Below are 16,963 nucleotides of genomic sequence, written 5' to 3' on the forward strand. Positions count from 1 at the left end.
TGAAATATCTGACCACACACATAGACCCGAGTTTGTTTAATATGGACTCCCTGATAGACCATTCCCTGAGAACTGAGATGACGGATATTGGTTACCTAGTGCCAAGCCCAGTATGTGAAACCTTGTAAGTGTTCAACAAATACTAGTTGAATTAATAATAAATAAAGGCACAAAAGGTCATTTTAATTTCTCAATTAGAAAAATGGTCATGCCATTATGTGATAAAGGGAAGAGAGGAAACTCAAGCTTGTGTACAAAGTCAAATTCTATCACCTGAAATACTGGTGGGCTAGGTCCAAACTATGTACATGGACTCATCAAATAACAAATGGTCACTTAGCCCAAGAATAAATATAGCATTAATAGGAAAGGATAAGAAAACAATAAAGCCAAAAGGATTAGAAAACACATCTATTTAACTGTCAGAAAGAAGAAAATAGAAAAGTTTGACATTAAAAATTGTATAGAGTTTACAAAATAGAAAACTCCAACAAACCTAGAGAAAGGGGGCTAAAGAAATGGACAGCTACTGGGCACTGGTGGTGCACACCTGTAATCCCAGAGCTCAGGAGCCTGAGGCAGTAGGATCTCAAGTTCAAAGCCATTTCAGCAATTTAGCAAGGCCCTAAGCAACTTAGCAAGACCCTATCTCAAAATTTAAAAAAATATAAAGGTCTGGGGACATGGCTCCGTGGTTTAAGTGCCCTTGGGTTCAAATCCTAGTACCAAAGAGAAAGAAAGAAAAAGAAAAAATAAATGATCATCTAACAGAAAAAGAAATGCAAATGCCTCTTGACCAGATAAAAAGATATTCAATCTCGCATGTGATGAGGGATGGAAATTAGCCTACAATGAGATCATTTGACAGAACACCCAAAAGTTGGACAACACATTTTTTTGACAAAGTTAAATATAGACAAATAGGTACCCACATTACTGGTGAGAACACAATGAATTTGGCAAAGTCTAGTAAAATTGCAAAATCATTTACGCTTTGACCCTACTACAAACTAACAACCAGCTACCCATGTTGGCTACCCTACAGAGAAACCCAAGGAATTTTGGCCAAGAGCCATAAAGGACCTGAAACCTGCCAAAAATCACATGAGTGTGTTGGAAAGTAGCCCAGAAGACTCATTGGGCCCCCTGCAATTGAGCCTTGAGATGAATATGGCCCCAGAAACACCTCGATTGCAGCTTTATTATCAACTCTGGGTTACAGGCACTCAACTAAGCTGTCCCCAAGAAATGGGACCACAGCATCTTTGGGTTATAATGCTTACTGTGTTGTCAAGCCATTACTTTATCTGGTAATCTGTTAGACAGCAATAGATTACAAATACATACACAGTATTTTTGACTAAACATTCCTACATAAGGGAATATACCTTATGTCCAAAAAAATAAAAATGCAAATTCAATTCTTAAGTATATATCCAAGAGGAAAAAAAAAGTGTATTATGACTTCCAAAAGAGATATACAAGATATATACATGCCAAATCGATTCATTATTGCTCTCCACTGCAGAATGGATAGAGCAATGGCAGTATTTCACAATGGAATAACATACAACAATGAAAAAAACCTACGGTTTCATACTACAGGGGAAAATCTCACAGACAAGGTATTAAGCAAAAAAAGTCAGAAAGACAACTTTTGATGGTATTCCCACGCGGAGACTATTATGTACTAACTGGGAGTACAACAAATGAGTAATTAATGTTCTGACTACATTAGTCCTTATATCATTAGGACCACAATTCTTAGCCTGGCATGATGACACACACTTATGATCCCAGGGACTTGGAAAGCTGAGGCAGAAGAATGGTAAGATCAAGGTCAGCCTGGATTATTTAGTAATACCCTGTCCTCAAAATAAAGAAATAAGAAGGGCTGGAGATGTAGCTCAGTGGAGAGCAGCCTTGGATTCAATCCCCAGTACCCCCTACACACACACACACACACACACACACACACACACACACAAGAAAAATCTCTACTTTGCAAAGCCTAGTGATTTAAAAGCACTAAAGCAAAGGGTCTGCCACTTAGTTTCTTAAGTACTATTAGAACTCCACTACATCTGTTCATTTATGTTTTGTCTGTGGCTGCTTTCCCATCAACATCAGCAGTTGAGCAGTATAACAGAAGACAGCAGCTGGCCCACAAAGCCTAAAACATGTACTAACTATCCACTTACAGAAAAAAAAAAAAAAAAAATTGCCAACCCCTGACCTAATTGCCATTGGTGCTCAGTACAAAGAGAGACCAGACAGCTAGATGTTGTGGGCTGATTCTTACCAGATTCCTGCTAAGACACAGACTGGCCAAAGAAACTGTACTTGAACATGATCAAGTCCAACTACTGCACCAATTATTAGGGGATAGAAAGACAGATGAGTAAATTACTTCACAGGAATGTAATCAGGAACATCCCTTTAAACAAAAGGAGAATGGGGACGGGGGAGGAAGAAACTTGATAAATATCAACTAACTGCAATGAAAGGGAGGTGCTCATACACATCCTGATCCAATCAAACCAAATGTTTTTAAAATGTACCAGAGAATCAGTATCAAGATTAACTGGACATTTGTGATGCTAGAATTTACATTCTTTGTTTTTTTTTTTTCTTTTAGTGGTGCTGGGGATTGAACCCAGGGCCTTGTGCATGCAAGCCAAGCACTCTACCAACTAAGCTATATCCTCAGCCCTGGAATTTGCTTTTTTAAATAGAAAATATAACCATAATACCATTATCACTAAGAGTCTTAAGTATATATATGAAAAGTTTTATGATATCTAGGATTTACTTTAAAATAATACAAGCATGAGAAGAAAGTTGGCAGGATGTATGAACAATCTGCCTATGACTTGATCATTACTGAAACTGGGTGATGAGTACACAAGGATTCCTTATATTAGTCTGTGTTTTTGTTGTCATTGTTAAATTTTTGGTATTTTGTGCAATATTGGGGATTGAATCCAGAGGTGTTCTAGCATGTACCTATATCTTCAGTGCTTTTTGGGGATTTTTGTTTTGTTTTTGTTTTTTTAGTTGTAGTTGAACACAATACATTTATTTTATTTATTTATTTTTATGTGGTGCTGAGGATCGAACCTAGCACCTCACACGTGACAGACGAGTGCTCCACAGCTGACGCCACAACCCCAGCTTTTTTTTTTTTTTTTTTTTTTTTTTTAAGACAAAGTCTGTCTAAATTTCTGAGGCTGACCTAGAACTTGTGATCTTCTTTCCTCCTGAGCTGCTGGGATTATAGGTATGTGCCACTGCATTGGGTTATTAGTCTATTTTTTCATGTTTTTAGTTTTCCATAATGAAAATTTTCAATAATAAGGCAAAATTTTCTTCAGACATTTAAAAAAAAATTCTGAAGTAAAAAGAAGACCTCCTTTTCAATACCTTAGGAATGAACCTGTACGTTCCTAGTAATGAGGAGGTTGGAGGTGGCAGTGCTGGGAGTGAGGAGTACACAGAACATGGGGGTTGCAGTCCTAGAGAACCAACGCCAATTTACTCGTGAATTTCAGCTACTGAAGAAGAATCACACCCTTCTCCTAAATTTCTTTCAGAAGCTATCTGATTTTTTTTTTTAAGGATCTGTTTTAATCATATTTTTTGTCACTGTGACTGAAATACCCAACAAGAACAACTTGGGGGAGGGAAACTGTATTTGGGCTTATGGTTTGAGGTTTCAGTCCATAGATGGCCAAATCCACTGCTCAAGGTGACCCAAGTTGAGGGGGGAAAACCCAACAGAAAAACAAGCTCCGCTCATGGCAGGTCAGGAAGTGGCAGGGAGGGGGGAACAGGGAAGAGGTACCTTCCAGAGCTCTCTCAATGATCCACCTCCTCCAGCAGCCACAGCCCACCTACCTCCCACCTGTCTACAGCTACCATTCAAACTAGGATGGACTCTCACAGTCTAATCATTTTACCTCTGAATATTCCTGCATTAACAGGAGCTTTTGGGAGATACCTCATATCTAAACTATAACAGGATCCTAGCACTGGAATCACTGATGGACAATTATTAAAGTGAAAATAATGAACACAAGACACGGCAAGGATACAAGATGAGAGCCATTAATATCGTACAATACAAGCGTGAATGGAAAGACTTCTGGATCAAATGGAGGAAAGTTCTAGAAGTCGTAAGAGAAGGCTAAGAAGGTAGACAGAAAAGAATAAAAGAGATCAACTTCAAAACAGAAAGGTTTTATGAAAAACATTTTAATAGTGGGACCTTATTCTTTCCCCATAATTTAATGAAAATAGAACAAAATTGTATCTATCAGATAGGACATAGAAGGATACATATCCTCAAAAAAAAAAAACTACCAATTTATTCATTAACTTCAAAACACTTAAAAATCATTTAGTCTAATTCATTCATTTCATAGATGAGAAAAATGAGGTTTAGCAAGGCTAATTCATTAGTTCTGCACTCCAGAACTCTATGTGGTTAATGATGAGAAGAAGAGCCAAAATATACCCCATTCTCTACCTATCCACCTTCCATTCTCATCTAATCCCACAGTTCCCATCTGGTGACTTCTTTACTTTACTATAAATGTCACTATGTATTTTCATTCACATATAGCAGGCATTTGGCAAATATTTATTAACTGGCTCAACCTGAGCCTACTTCAATCCTTCCATTTTTAAGATATCCCATTTCAGCTCAGTTTTCCTCCTCTACCCCAAATCCCAGATGTGTTCTGAGCAAACCTCAGCGATGCCCAGAAAATGGGTTGGCTAACTGTCATCTATGCTTCAGGAAAAATGTTAAAATATGAAAAGGCACAGATAATGTCGTGCAATAAAAAGAGCTGGCATTACAAACCTCTCTTATTTTCTCCATAAATACGTGCGTAATTCGCAATCACCAGGAGGTAAGAGGATCTTCTTGATTCAATGGGTTCAAAATATAAATAGATAGGAAAAGACAGTAATAGGATATACTTCCTCAGCCTTACAATAAGGGATTAAAGAGAACATATAAAGTACACAGGCATAAAGCTGTTCACTTAGTTTATATTTATTCTTTATAAATATTACATATTATACTGTACCCAGAATGTATGTGGAAAGAATCTTTTAAAGCCTCCAAAAACCTAATGCTACTGCTACTTTTAGATGTGATTTAGGAAAACTCAGTGAAAAGAAAAAAAAGTGTGAGTATTAGCTTGTATATAAAGACAAGGCCCAGAAAAGGAAGCAAGCAATCCAACCAATAATTGGTTTACAAATTTCCACTATTCTTTAAAAAAAAAAAAAAATAGTACTTATACTTACCACTTAGAAATAGCTATTGAGGCACAGATTTTATAGAAAAGACACCAAATTTGGAAAGGATCCATCTAGAAGCTTCTTCAATCTGTAGCTTGTACTTTACAGGCACTCAAGTGGGCACCTGGGGCAAAGCAGCGGTGATTCTCCATGTATGGAGCAGAATAGGGAATGTTGAAGGCTGGAAGATCTAAAACAGAAGAAGGAAGTATGGTTGGTTATTAATAACAGCCATGCCTCAAACCAAAGTTAACATTTTAGCAGCTGTCATATAACATATCACAAGTGAAATTAGAATTATAATTGAGAATTTGGTCAAGAAAAGCTTACAGGGCTGGGGATATAGCTCTATTGGTAGAGTGCTTGCCTTGCATGCACAAGGCCCTGGGTTCAATCCCCAGCACCATACACACACACACACACACACACAAAAAAAAAAAAAAAAAAAAAATTTATAAAAAATATTCAAAAGCAAAGCAAATTTTTTTTATTTTTCCTCAGGGCTAGGAACATATAGGTGGAGCACATTTCTCACACACATGAGGCCCTGGGTTCAATCACCAGCAAAAAGTAAAATTAAAATATCTCAACTCTTCAGAGAAACTATCTGGAGAAAATAAAAGACTGAGAATTCATCTTTCAAGGGTTCTAACTTAAATGTTTTTCACTACCTATAAAACCCTTTGAGTAGATTACAAACTCTTCACTATCTTAAAGAAAATGTGAATCAGAATTACCTGATTCTTGGTAACACAAGGACCATGATAGTATCTACCAAGCCTTTCTCTGAGAAGGTCCCTACGAGACAGGTGCTCTCCATTGCTGGTGGCAGGGTCAATGTCAACAAGGTGACTAATACATTGACTCTTTGACCCAGAAATCCTCTTCCTGGGAAACCATCTTACAAATAAAACTGGACACTTGCAGAAAGACAGTTGTACAGGAAGATTATTATGGTATTACTTGTAAAAGTAAAACATGGAAAAAACAACCCAAGAGGACTGGTAAAATCACCTATGGAATTCATAAAAGGAGATTCTAAGCAGCCATAAAATGAGAGAGGAAGATCACTGTGGCACTAGATTATATTAAATAAGCAAGGCACAAATAACATGCTATATTCTGTGTTTTTAAAAAATGTTATTGGTTTGGTGTGGTGGCACTTGCCTATAAGCCCAGCAGCTTGGGAGGCTGAGGCTGGAGGCTCTTGAGTTCAAAGCTAACTTCAGCAACTTAGGGTCTCCCTGAGTTGCTTAGGGCCTCACTATCTCTAAATAAAAAATATTTTTAAAAAGGGCTAGAAATGTGGCTCAGTGGTTAAGCATCTCTGGGTTCAATCCCCTATACCCCCACACACACACAAAAAAATTTATTTTCTGCATTTAACAAAAAGGGAAGAGAAGAAAAAGTACAAAAGCACTGTAATGATAACATGAGAAATTGGTCAAATGGTTACCTAGAAAGGACAATAAGGAAACAGGATGAGAGAACGAATCTTTTGACTTCTGAAATGTGAATGTTCGAATAAAATTAATTTTTTATAATTCTCAAAAATAATTCATATTCTTTCATCCTTCTTTCAGAAAAATACCTATAGATAGATAGATATAGGTATATAGATTATACTGATTTATATCATCACACTGATTTATATCAGTATAATGAGGTCACTTTCCTGAAAAGTCAAATGACAACTTAAGTTATTTCCTTGTCCTTCAAAAGAACACTGTTCTCTGCTACTGGTAGCAATCCAACATACACTGACTGAGACTGATGGCTATAATCAAAAAGACAGATAACAAGTGTTAGCAAGTATGTGGTTGGAGCCTCAGACACTCCTGGCAGGGATGTAAAATGGTACAGGTAATTTGGGGAAGTCTGGCAGTTCCTAAAAGGTTGAACATGACACCAGCAATTCTACTCCCAGGTATACACCCAACAGAAATGAAAACAGACATCCACACAAAAAATAAATATTCATTAGTAAAATCATTTACAATAGTCAAATGGTAGAAACAACCTAAATGTCATCTAATCCATAAATGGATAAATAAAATGTGGCATACCTACCCAATGGAATATTATTCTGCTACAAAAAGAAAGTTCTGATACATGTTACAACATCGATAAATTTTTAAAATGTTATGCTAAGTGAATGAAGCCATTCATAAAACCCTATATTTAACAAGATTGCATTTATATGAAATGCCAAGAATAGGCAATTCTATAGAAAGTGAAAATAGATTACTGGTCACCTACAGCCAAAAGAGAAAAGATGGGGAATGACTGCTAATTAGTATAGGATTTCTTTTGGGATGAAAACATTCTAAAAGTCAATTGGGGTGATAGTATACAACTTTGTAAATACATAACCATCTCAAATTGTGCACTTTAAATTAGTTATTTGGCTGGGTGCAGTGGCACACGCCTACAATTCCAGAGACTCAAGAGGTTGAGGCAGGATGAATGCAAATTCATGATCAGTCTCAGCAACTTAACAAGACCCTGTCTCAGAATTAAAAACAAAAGGACCAGGGAAGAAGTTTAATGGTAAAGCACCCCTGAGTTTAAAAACTAAAAAATTTAATTAGTTATCTGTAGTGGTATGAAAATTATATTTCAATAAAACTACTCCTTTTTTAAAAAGCTATTGTCTAAGGACTGGGGATGTGGCTCAAGCGGTAGCACGCTCGCCTGGCATGCATGCGGCCCAGGTTCGATCCTCAGCACCACATACAAAACAAAGATGTTGTGTCCGCCGAAAACTGAAATATTAAAAATTCTCTGTCTCTCTTAAAAAAAAAACGTTGAAAAGAAAAAGCTATCGTCTATAACTTCTTCACCACTAACGAATATTGAACATTATTCCTTATTATCTTGCAATTCTGGGAAAGCAATGGATTTAAAAATAAAAGCATATTCTTGCTAAACCATAGATAAGTCACAACTTCTGAATTTCAATTTCCTTGGGGGAGTGAGAGTGAATTCTCTCTGACACACCATCACATTTTTCTTCCAACAGAGCTGCATGCCCGAACCAGGAGTAAATTGTGTTTGTCCCAAAATATGTTTATGTCAGTTGAATTTACAACAATTATGCAATTTAATTACATATTGCATCAAAAATGAGTATAAAAAGATATACTTTATAAAAGTTTAGTCATATGATCTAGGAGACAAGCCCTTCTAAAAACATTCTACAGAAACAAACTTTACTATACGGATTGGTGAACCATAAACATTTATACAGTTAATCATGAAATATTTAAGGTATGTATCTTTCCTCTTCATTTTAAACAAATTCTCTGTTTAAACAACCCAAATGCCAGTATATTTTACAATCAATATTTTGTAAGAGAGCTTCTAATCTATGTAAATTATTTGTATAAAAGACAAATAAAATTACATTACTATCATTCTATGTCACACTCAAAAGAGTGATGATGGACCTAGTCAGTCCCCTCTTAGAGGTTAATTTTTCTACTCAAGTTCCTATAATCTCTTCAGATACCCTCATCTCTGAACAGGAAGAGGTGGCCCCATGTTGACCCTTCAAATTCAAAGAAAAGCTAATGAAGTCCCTCCTTCCTGTGCACTTAGCTTCCACTTGTGAAAGCCTTTTTTGACACAGACCTCTAAAAACTCCTCCCTTCTCACACCTAAACCTATATATTTAGTTGACCATTATTTTATGCAAAAAAATAAAAAATTTAAAACCACAACAGGAAAAAGTCTCTCACTTACGTTCATGTTCCTCCACAGACTCTACATTTCCTCTCATGACCACATTTGTGCCTCTTCTTTCTAACTTATTCTTCAACTACCAGTCATTGCACTCCGGCTTCAACCACTGCAGTGTTAAAACACCCTACCAAGAAAACTTTAAGGGGTCATGCTAACTAGTGTCTACCTCTCCTCTGTCAGTACTCTGATGCATCTCAGATATTGATTCCCAGTGCACAACTACAGTCACAACACTCACTGGTATGGTAAATCCATGCTCTTGATAGCTACAGACTAAAATCCAAAACCTCATTGTCCTCGGAGTCAAGATTCTAAAGAAAGAGACTAAACCACTTAGCCAGTCTCCCAAAGATTACCTGGACTTCGGGCTGAGCTCTTTGCTCTGTGCAAATACATCCCAATCATCCCTTCACCCAGATCCACTTTCAGCCACCTGGACTGCCCTCAATCCATGTCTGCAATGGAATCCAAACTCATTTTCAAAGTAAAAATCACTTCCTCAAGAGCCTCAGGTTTCTAAGCTGCACAATGAGAATACCTTTGAGGCTGTTTTATGAAGATTATAAAGTGTTATAAATACCAGTACTGGTAAGTGTAAACTTAGAACAATAGCTGGCAGATATCACTCAGCATATGCTGTTACTGTTGTTCATTCAACACAATGAGTGCCCAATAAATATTTTTTCATTGACAAAACAATAGAAAATGTTTTTCCATCCACACTATGCTCTTTGTTCTACAAGCAAACATTTATAAAATCCAAAACATCTGAAAGTTAAAATGATGAAAATTTCTGATCAAATTTTCATTTTTATGGGATTTCTCACATAGATTCATGATACAAGAACAGCAACCCACTTGTTTTAGTCAGCTATTTTTGCCGCTATAACCAAAAGACCAGACAACAACCATTTTAGAAGAGAAAAAGGTTATCTGGTGCTCACAGTTTCAGAGGTCTCAGTCCAAAGACTATCAACTCCATTGCTCTGGGTCCAAGGTGAGGCAGAACATCATGGCAGAAGGGCACAGAGAAAGAAAGCAGCTCAGGTTATGGCAATCAGAAAACAGAGCTCTGATCACCAGGGACAAAACATACCCTCAAAGGTATGATGCCCCCAGTGACTTACCTTCTCTAGCCACACCCTACCTGACTACAGTTACCACCCAGTTAATCCATTTAAGTGCATTAATGCACTGATTAGGTTAAGGCTCTCATAACCCAATCATTTCACTTTTTCTTGCACTGTCACACACATAAGCTTTTGGGGACACCTCATATCTAAACCATAACACTATTTCATGATTCATATTAGTTTCTTGATTCAGTAATATCTACTAGAAAGGGGGAGGAGGGGGCTTACCAAATCAATAGCCTTACCATCTACTTTTTTTAACTGTGATAAAATACATGTAACATATAATTTGTCATTCTAACCATTTCTAAGTGCACAGTAAGTACACTCAAATTGTTGTACAATCATCACCACCAGCCACTCTGGAACTCTTTTCATTTTGCAAAACTGAAACTCCATACCCATTACACAGGAACTCCCCTTTCCTTCTACCCCAGCCTCTGCAATCACCCTTCTGCTCTCTCTAGGTTGATTACTGGAAGTATCTCATTAAATTGGAATCAGCATCTGTCCTTCTGTGACTGAGTTATTTCCCTAAGCTAAAGTCCTCAAGGTTCATCTATGTTGTTCTGTACTCTTTCAACAAGACCTTCAAAACCACACAAGGACAAGATATAAACATCCTCCACCTGAGGTATATTATGTGACATGACACTAGAGATGCAGATGACTCAAATTACAGAAAGAAAGGGAAAAGGAGAGTAAAATGCATTTGATTATCAGGTATTCTGCTAGGTGCACTTTACATATCACTTAAGTCCACAACTTCTAACAAGCTAGATTATTAAGACTCCCAATTGACAAAAGAGAAAAAAAAAAGGAGGCCACACATATCACTACCCTATGTCCATTTTTGTTTTCACCACAGAGTTTATGGCTACCTGACATATGCTAATTTGTATTTAACTATTTCATTCCTTATTGCCTCTCCTTAACTAGAATTTAACTATTCAAGGACACTGACCTCAAACCAACCCAGCGACCAACAGGCAGAGAGTGGAGGGGCAGGGTACACGAAACTTATAACCCAAGCATCGTCTGATCTCTGGTTGTTAAGAGTGTCACCCGTGTGCACATTTCTTAGATACTCAGAAAGTGGAAGAATTTATTACTATTACAAGAAACCCCACACTTACTGGTTGGTTTTGTTTGCTTTTTGGAGTGGGAAGTCAGAGACATGGAAGTCAAGAGTGGAGGATAAAATTTCAATGGAAAAGACTGATGGTTCAAGAAGTCTGGTCTCTAGCAAGCCCAAATCTATTGTTAAATCTTCATCTTCTATAAATTTTTGTTGTTTTTAATCAAACTTGACCTGAGGACTTTTTTTTTAATAAACATGAATTTGTAATGGAACAAAAGACAGTAGGTTGTGAAACATGATCTACTTACACCTTAAATATGTTCAAGAAATTATTAAAAAATACATTTTCTAAGTCCTCCAGCTATATTTTTCATAATGGAAATGAGAGCCACCTCCTACGCAATTAGAAAGATTTAAAATACGATGAAGAGAAATTACTATTTAAAAAAAAAAAAGCTTTCACTTCCTTTAAATCCCCACAAAAGTCTACAATTTCCATTAACGTATTGCTTTCATAAAATAATTTCATCTGAACACAGTATGAAAAATGTCAGTCATAAAAGAAGTTCTGTGTTCACAAAATAATTTTATCTTACTGATGTAACAAGAAGTCAGTGGTTTCCTTTTGGTGGTAAACAATGGGCCTTGGGAAACACATTCCCCGTTAAATATCTTTTGCATTTTTCAGACACAATTGGTTCAACTTCCTAATAATCACCATTTACCAGAAATGTGAAAGATAAACATCTATCATGATACACAATAAGACTAAGCAAGCCAAAAGGAGAAAAATAAATGAAAACTACAAGGGCTCCCTGAGGACAGTGGGGGACATAGAACTTCCAATTTCCCAGCCATCTCCAAACTAGTCTTTAAAGTGGAGAACAGCAGTGCCAAGGTGACAAAACACCTTTTTTCTCCCTTCCTAAATGATCACGCACCTCAGCATGAAAACAGACTATATCATACTTTTTTCTACGTTAAGGAGGGAAAAAAAAAAGACCCCCTTTGTCACAAAACTCCTTCCTGCTAATGCTGCATTCTCTGCTCCCCTGATATTCTCTCACTCCCTCTTCTCATTCTTTCTTCTATTCAAGGCTTTGTACCTCTACAGTCCCCAGGACCACTAGTCAGTGCCCTCCATGCCTCATGAAATCCAAAGGTCAATGTTCAGTCCTCATTTTCCTCCACTCAAAAGCAGCATGTCTGCCCCACCTCCTTCACTTAGATTACAAAATGCCATGTGCTCTCCTGGTTTTCTTCCTCTTCCTCATGAGCTTCTCTTCCTCTTCTCTCTCCAAACTCAATGTTAGGGAACCCAGGGTCAGTCCCCAACCTCCTGTCCACTGACATTTACTCTTATGTGGTCTTATCTGGCCCCAGGGCTTAAGTTCAAACATGAGTTTTATCAGCAGATGGAGAGAATCTCCAGCTCAGAGGTCAGTGCTCTCTGCAGTCAGCTGTCCTACAAGACATCAAAAAGTATCTCAAACTCAACTCTTGATGTAGTAAATTCTTTACCTACCTCCAGCAGTGTACCTTGAGTAAATGACATCATCATTCTTCTAATCGATAAGGCCAAAAATCTGGCAAGCACATTTATTTCCCTGCATCCCCCAAAACAATCCATCAGCAAGTTCTGTCAACCTTGTCTTTAAAATACTGTAAGTCCTAAATCTGACCACTTCTCTTCATATCCTTGGCTGCCACTCCAGCCAGAGCCATGATCATCTCTGGCTCAAAGTTGATTCTTAAATGATAGCTCTGTATCCACTACAGCCTCAATTCTCCACAGAGGAACCAAGGCAATCTTTGTAGAGTATCAGTGCAGTCGCTCACTCCAACCATACTGAAAATACTCTATATCAAATACAGGGGGAAAAAAATTCATGATCTCTCTGCCCTTTCCTTTCCCACATTCCAGACGCACCAGCTTTCCTCTTGCTCTCAATAAACATTTTTTTTTTATTAAATAAATGCTGCCCAGGATAATAAATAGGCACTAAAAAATTTAGCAAAATCTTTCAAACATTTTATTCAATAAATATTAATATCATAAAATTCCCACTTTACTGCATTATGAGGAGTTTAGAGTAGTGCAGAATGACAGGAAGGGAGGAGAACTTGCTTGCTGCTCTCAACACATAAATCCAACACATTTTTGTAACTTTTCTTACATCATGTTGAGATACAACCTAATTTCTCTGGAAAATAAGAGAATTTAAATTGCTTCCTTTATTCCTATGAAATACCTGGATCAACCTATACATAAACTAACTTAAAAGGAGGTGAAACACTCAGCTGATGACCTAAAATGACTTACTTCCATATTCTGCTATCCTAACATGACTTAATCCATAAGAGAGAATTCAAGCATCATTAGAAATTCTGAATTTCCACAAAAATATTTTAGGTAGGCACAAGGAGGAGAAAAGAGAAGCAACTTGCCCTAACTTGCTATAATCTAGAGCTTCCTGCCAATCCAGGCCACAAAAGTAAGCCCCAGAAGAAAATGGATCACACTCAACCTCTCTTCCATCCATCCATCCATCAAATTCATTAAAACTAAATCAACCTCAATAGACTCCTCCTGTCCCTTAAGTGAAGGAAAGAGGAAATATAAACTCTGTCACAGCCAAACTATGACAGAGCTGATGCTATTTATCAGCACTACATAATGTGTTTAGAATTTTAAAAATCACCAGTCTTTTGCAGAGAACTGGCGGATACCATTGAAATTCACAAAAATTCACCAGTTCCTTATCTGCCAAATTTGGCAAACTTCTAAACACAGGTGTGAAAGGCAAAAAACCAGTTGCTTTTCTAAGATAGTTGCTCATTTTTAGAGTGATGGAGTGGTAGTCAGACTTACCCAAGAAGCGCTTACAAATCAGGTTTAGACACACTAAAGCTTTCTCTCAAACACACACACACACACACACACACACACACACACACATAACAGCATTATCCACTTCTCCTCTCTTTATCAGCTTTATGGAGGATTGTACTTTTCTTTTCCCTCCTGAAACGAGGGAAAAGTATCAACCAAAGAAATATAAGTAGAGTGATTTATAAACTTCCAGCAGAAAGATTTAACGGTTGGTCTCAACAATCAATGTGGCCGGCGTCTGTGTTAATGTGTAATGCTAAGCCTTTTATGGAAAGGTAATTTGCTCTGGAAGAAATGACTTGATAAGAGAAATAAATCTTTTGTGTTTTAAGCCATGGATAGGGAATTGCTTTCGTTGCAGCATATGCTAACCTAGCTCGACTAGCATATTGTTTAAAGATGTTCCTTTACATATGACAGGGTTACATCCTGACAGATTCCATAGTAGGTTGAAATACCATAAGTCAAAATGCATTTAGTACACCTAACTTACCAAACATCAGAGCTTAATCTACGAATCCTTCCTTACACAAGCCTACTGTTGGGTAAAATCATCTAACACCAAGCCCATTTTATAATAAAGTGTTGAATATCTCATGTAATTTACTTAATACATATCAAAAAAAAAAACACTGGCAACACAGTACTCTGTAGACTATCAATTGTTTGCCCTCATGATTATGTGGCTGCAGCTCAATGCCACCACCGAGCATCATAAAAGTATCATATCCCTAGCCATGGAAAAGACCAAAATTCATAAGTTGAAGTATGGATTCTAAAAAGTACCCATTACTTTCACACTATCATAAAGTTGAAATGTTGAAAATCAAAGCATTATGAGTCAGCTGTATCAGGAATGAATAAGTGGAATTTCACATTAAAAACATAATATCATTTATATTAGCAACATCCCAAAATAAAATACTTAGATATAAATTTAATAAATTACCTAGAATTAAATATTCTAACAACATATGTATGTAAGGAAGACTAAAGAACTCTGATGAAACAATCTAGGAAGAACTAAATAGGTAGTCCATGTTCATGGATAGAAAAATTCAATATCGTTAAGATGTCAGTTTTTCCCAACTTGATCCCTAGATTCAATTTAATCCAAATCAAAATTCCAGCAAGTGCCATGCATGGTGGCGTGCATACCTGTAACCCAAATGTCTTGGGCAGCTGAGGAAAGGAGGATCGTGGTTCAAAGTCAGTCTAAGCAATTTTAGCAAGGCCCTAAGCAACTCAGCAAGATCCTCTCTAAATTAAATACAAAAAGGGCTGGGGATGTGGCTCAGTGATACCAAAAAAACAAAAAAGATTCCAGCAAGTTAGTTCATAGATACTGACAAACTGTATCCTGAAGTTTATATAAAGAGTCAAAAGACCCAGAATAACCTACATAATATTGAAGGGGAAGAACAAAGTTGGAATACTGATACTACCCAGGCCAATGCTACCATAAATCTAAAGTAATCAAGACTGTGTAGCATTGGCAAAGGACCAGATAGGTCAACAATACAAAATAGCCCAGAAATGTACCCACATTAATACGGTTAAGTGATCTTAAAGAGGCAAAAGCAATACAATGGAGAAACAATAAACTTTTCAACAAATGGTGCTAAAACAACCAGACATCCAAATGCAAAAGAAAAAATGAATTTAGATAGACCTCACATCCTCAACAAAAATTAACTCAAAATGGATCACAAACTTAAATGTAAAATGCAAAATTTTTAAAGCTCCTAGAAAAAAACACTGGAGAAAATATATGTGACCTTTAAGTTGACAATAATTTTTAGATACAACAGAAAAGGCAGGATCCATGAAAGAAAGAATGATAAGACAGACTTCATTGAAATCAAACCTTCTGCTCGGCAAAAGGCACTGGCAAGAGATTGAAAAGACAGTCAACAAACTGGGAGAAAATACTTGCAAAACATTTATCTGATAAAGGAATGGCATACAAAATATAAGGAGCTCTTAAAATCCAACAGCAATAAAAGACCAACAGTTTGATTTAAAAAGGATCAAAGATCTAAGCAGTCATGTCATCAAGATGATAGAAGGATGGCTAATATACATACGAAAAATGTTCCCTATCATATGGCATTGGGGAAATTTAAGTTAAGATGACAATAAGATACTGAAGTGGCACCCCCTTTCTTCACTGAAAAGTCTTAACTGGGCCTCTCCAGAAATCTTCACCTAGGCTGATTTTATTCTGTCAGCAAAAGAGTCTCTGCAAAAGAATCCAATGTAGATAAACTTCCTATTTTCGTGTCGCCCTGTTTACTTGACCACTGTCGGAGAAGATACCAGCATTCCAGGTGCTGGATACCACCTTACTAGTTTTTCACAAACATATCCAGTATAGTATTTTGAAGAAATGTGCAAACAAGGCCTCTGGCCTTGAGCTGGGCTTCACAGAGATGTCTACATTTTTAAGATAAGTTACAAATGGGCTCCATGGTAACAGCTGGCAGAGGGAGGAAAGAGAGGGGAGATGAAGCTCTCCCCTTCTCAGGTGTTGTCCTTGAAGAGTTAACTTGCCTAGAACAGTGGAAGAAAAAGCTGCTTTTATGTGAACTTTTGCAGACTGTGAACTTCTGAGCCCCTCCCCTTACATGCTGGGTATAAAACTCTGAAACTCCCTGAACTCGGGGTTCAGGGGATTAATTGATTACAGCAAAAGCTGTGCCCTCTGAACCTGGCTGCAGCCAAATAAAACTGTTTCCTGCTATCTTTGGTGCCTTGCCTAATATGTCCCTACAATAATGCCACTGCATACCTACTACA

At 37.1% G+C, this 16,963-nt stretch overlaps 1 protein-coding gene across 1 annotated transcript in view; it reads right to left on the reverse strand.

Annotated features, from left to right (window-relative positions):
• The window catches only part of Fryl (FRY like transcription coactivator), a 230,864-nt gene that overhangs the window by 188,512 nt on the left and 25,389 nt on the right, over nt 1–16,963 (reverse strand). Inside the window, exon 2 of the mRNA XM_078021273.1 lies at nt 5,320–5,503. The gene's annotated coding sequence lies outside the window, so the exon portion shown is untranslated. The remainder of the gene's footprint in view (nt 1–5,319; nt 5,504–16,963) is intronic.

This window comes from Ictidomys tridecemlineatus, chromosome 9, assembly GCF_052094955.1.
Source record: "Ictidomys tridecemlineatus isolate mIctTri1 chromosome 9, mIctTri1.hap1, whole genome shotgun sequence".
Lineage (NCBI taxonomy): Eukaryota > Metazoa > Chordata > Mammalia > Rodentia > Sciuridae > Ictidomys > Ictidomys tridecemlineatus.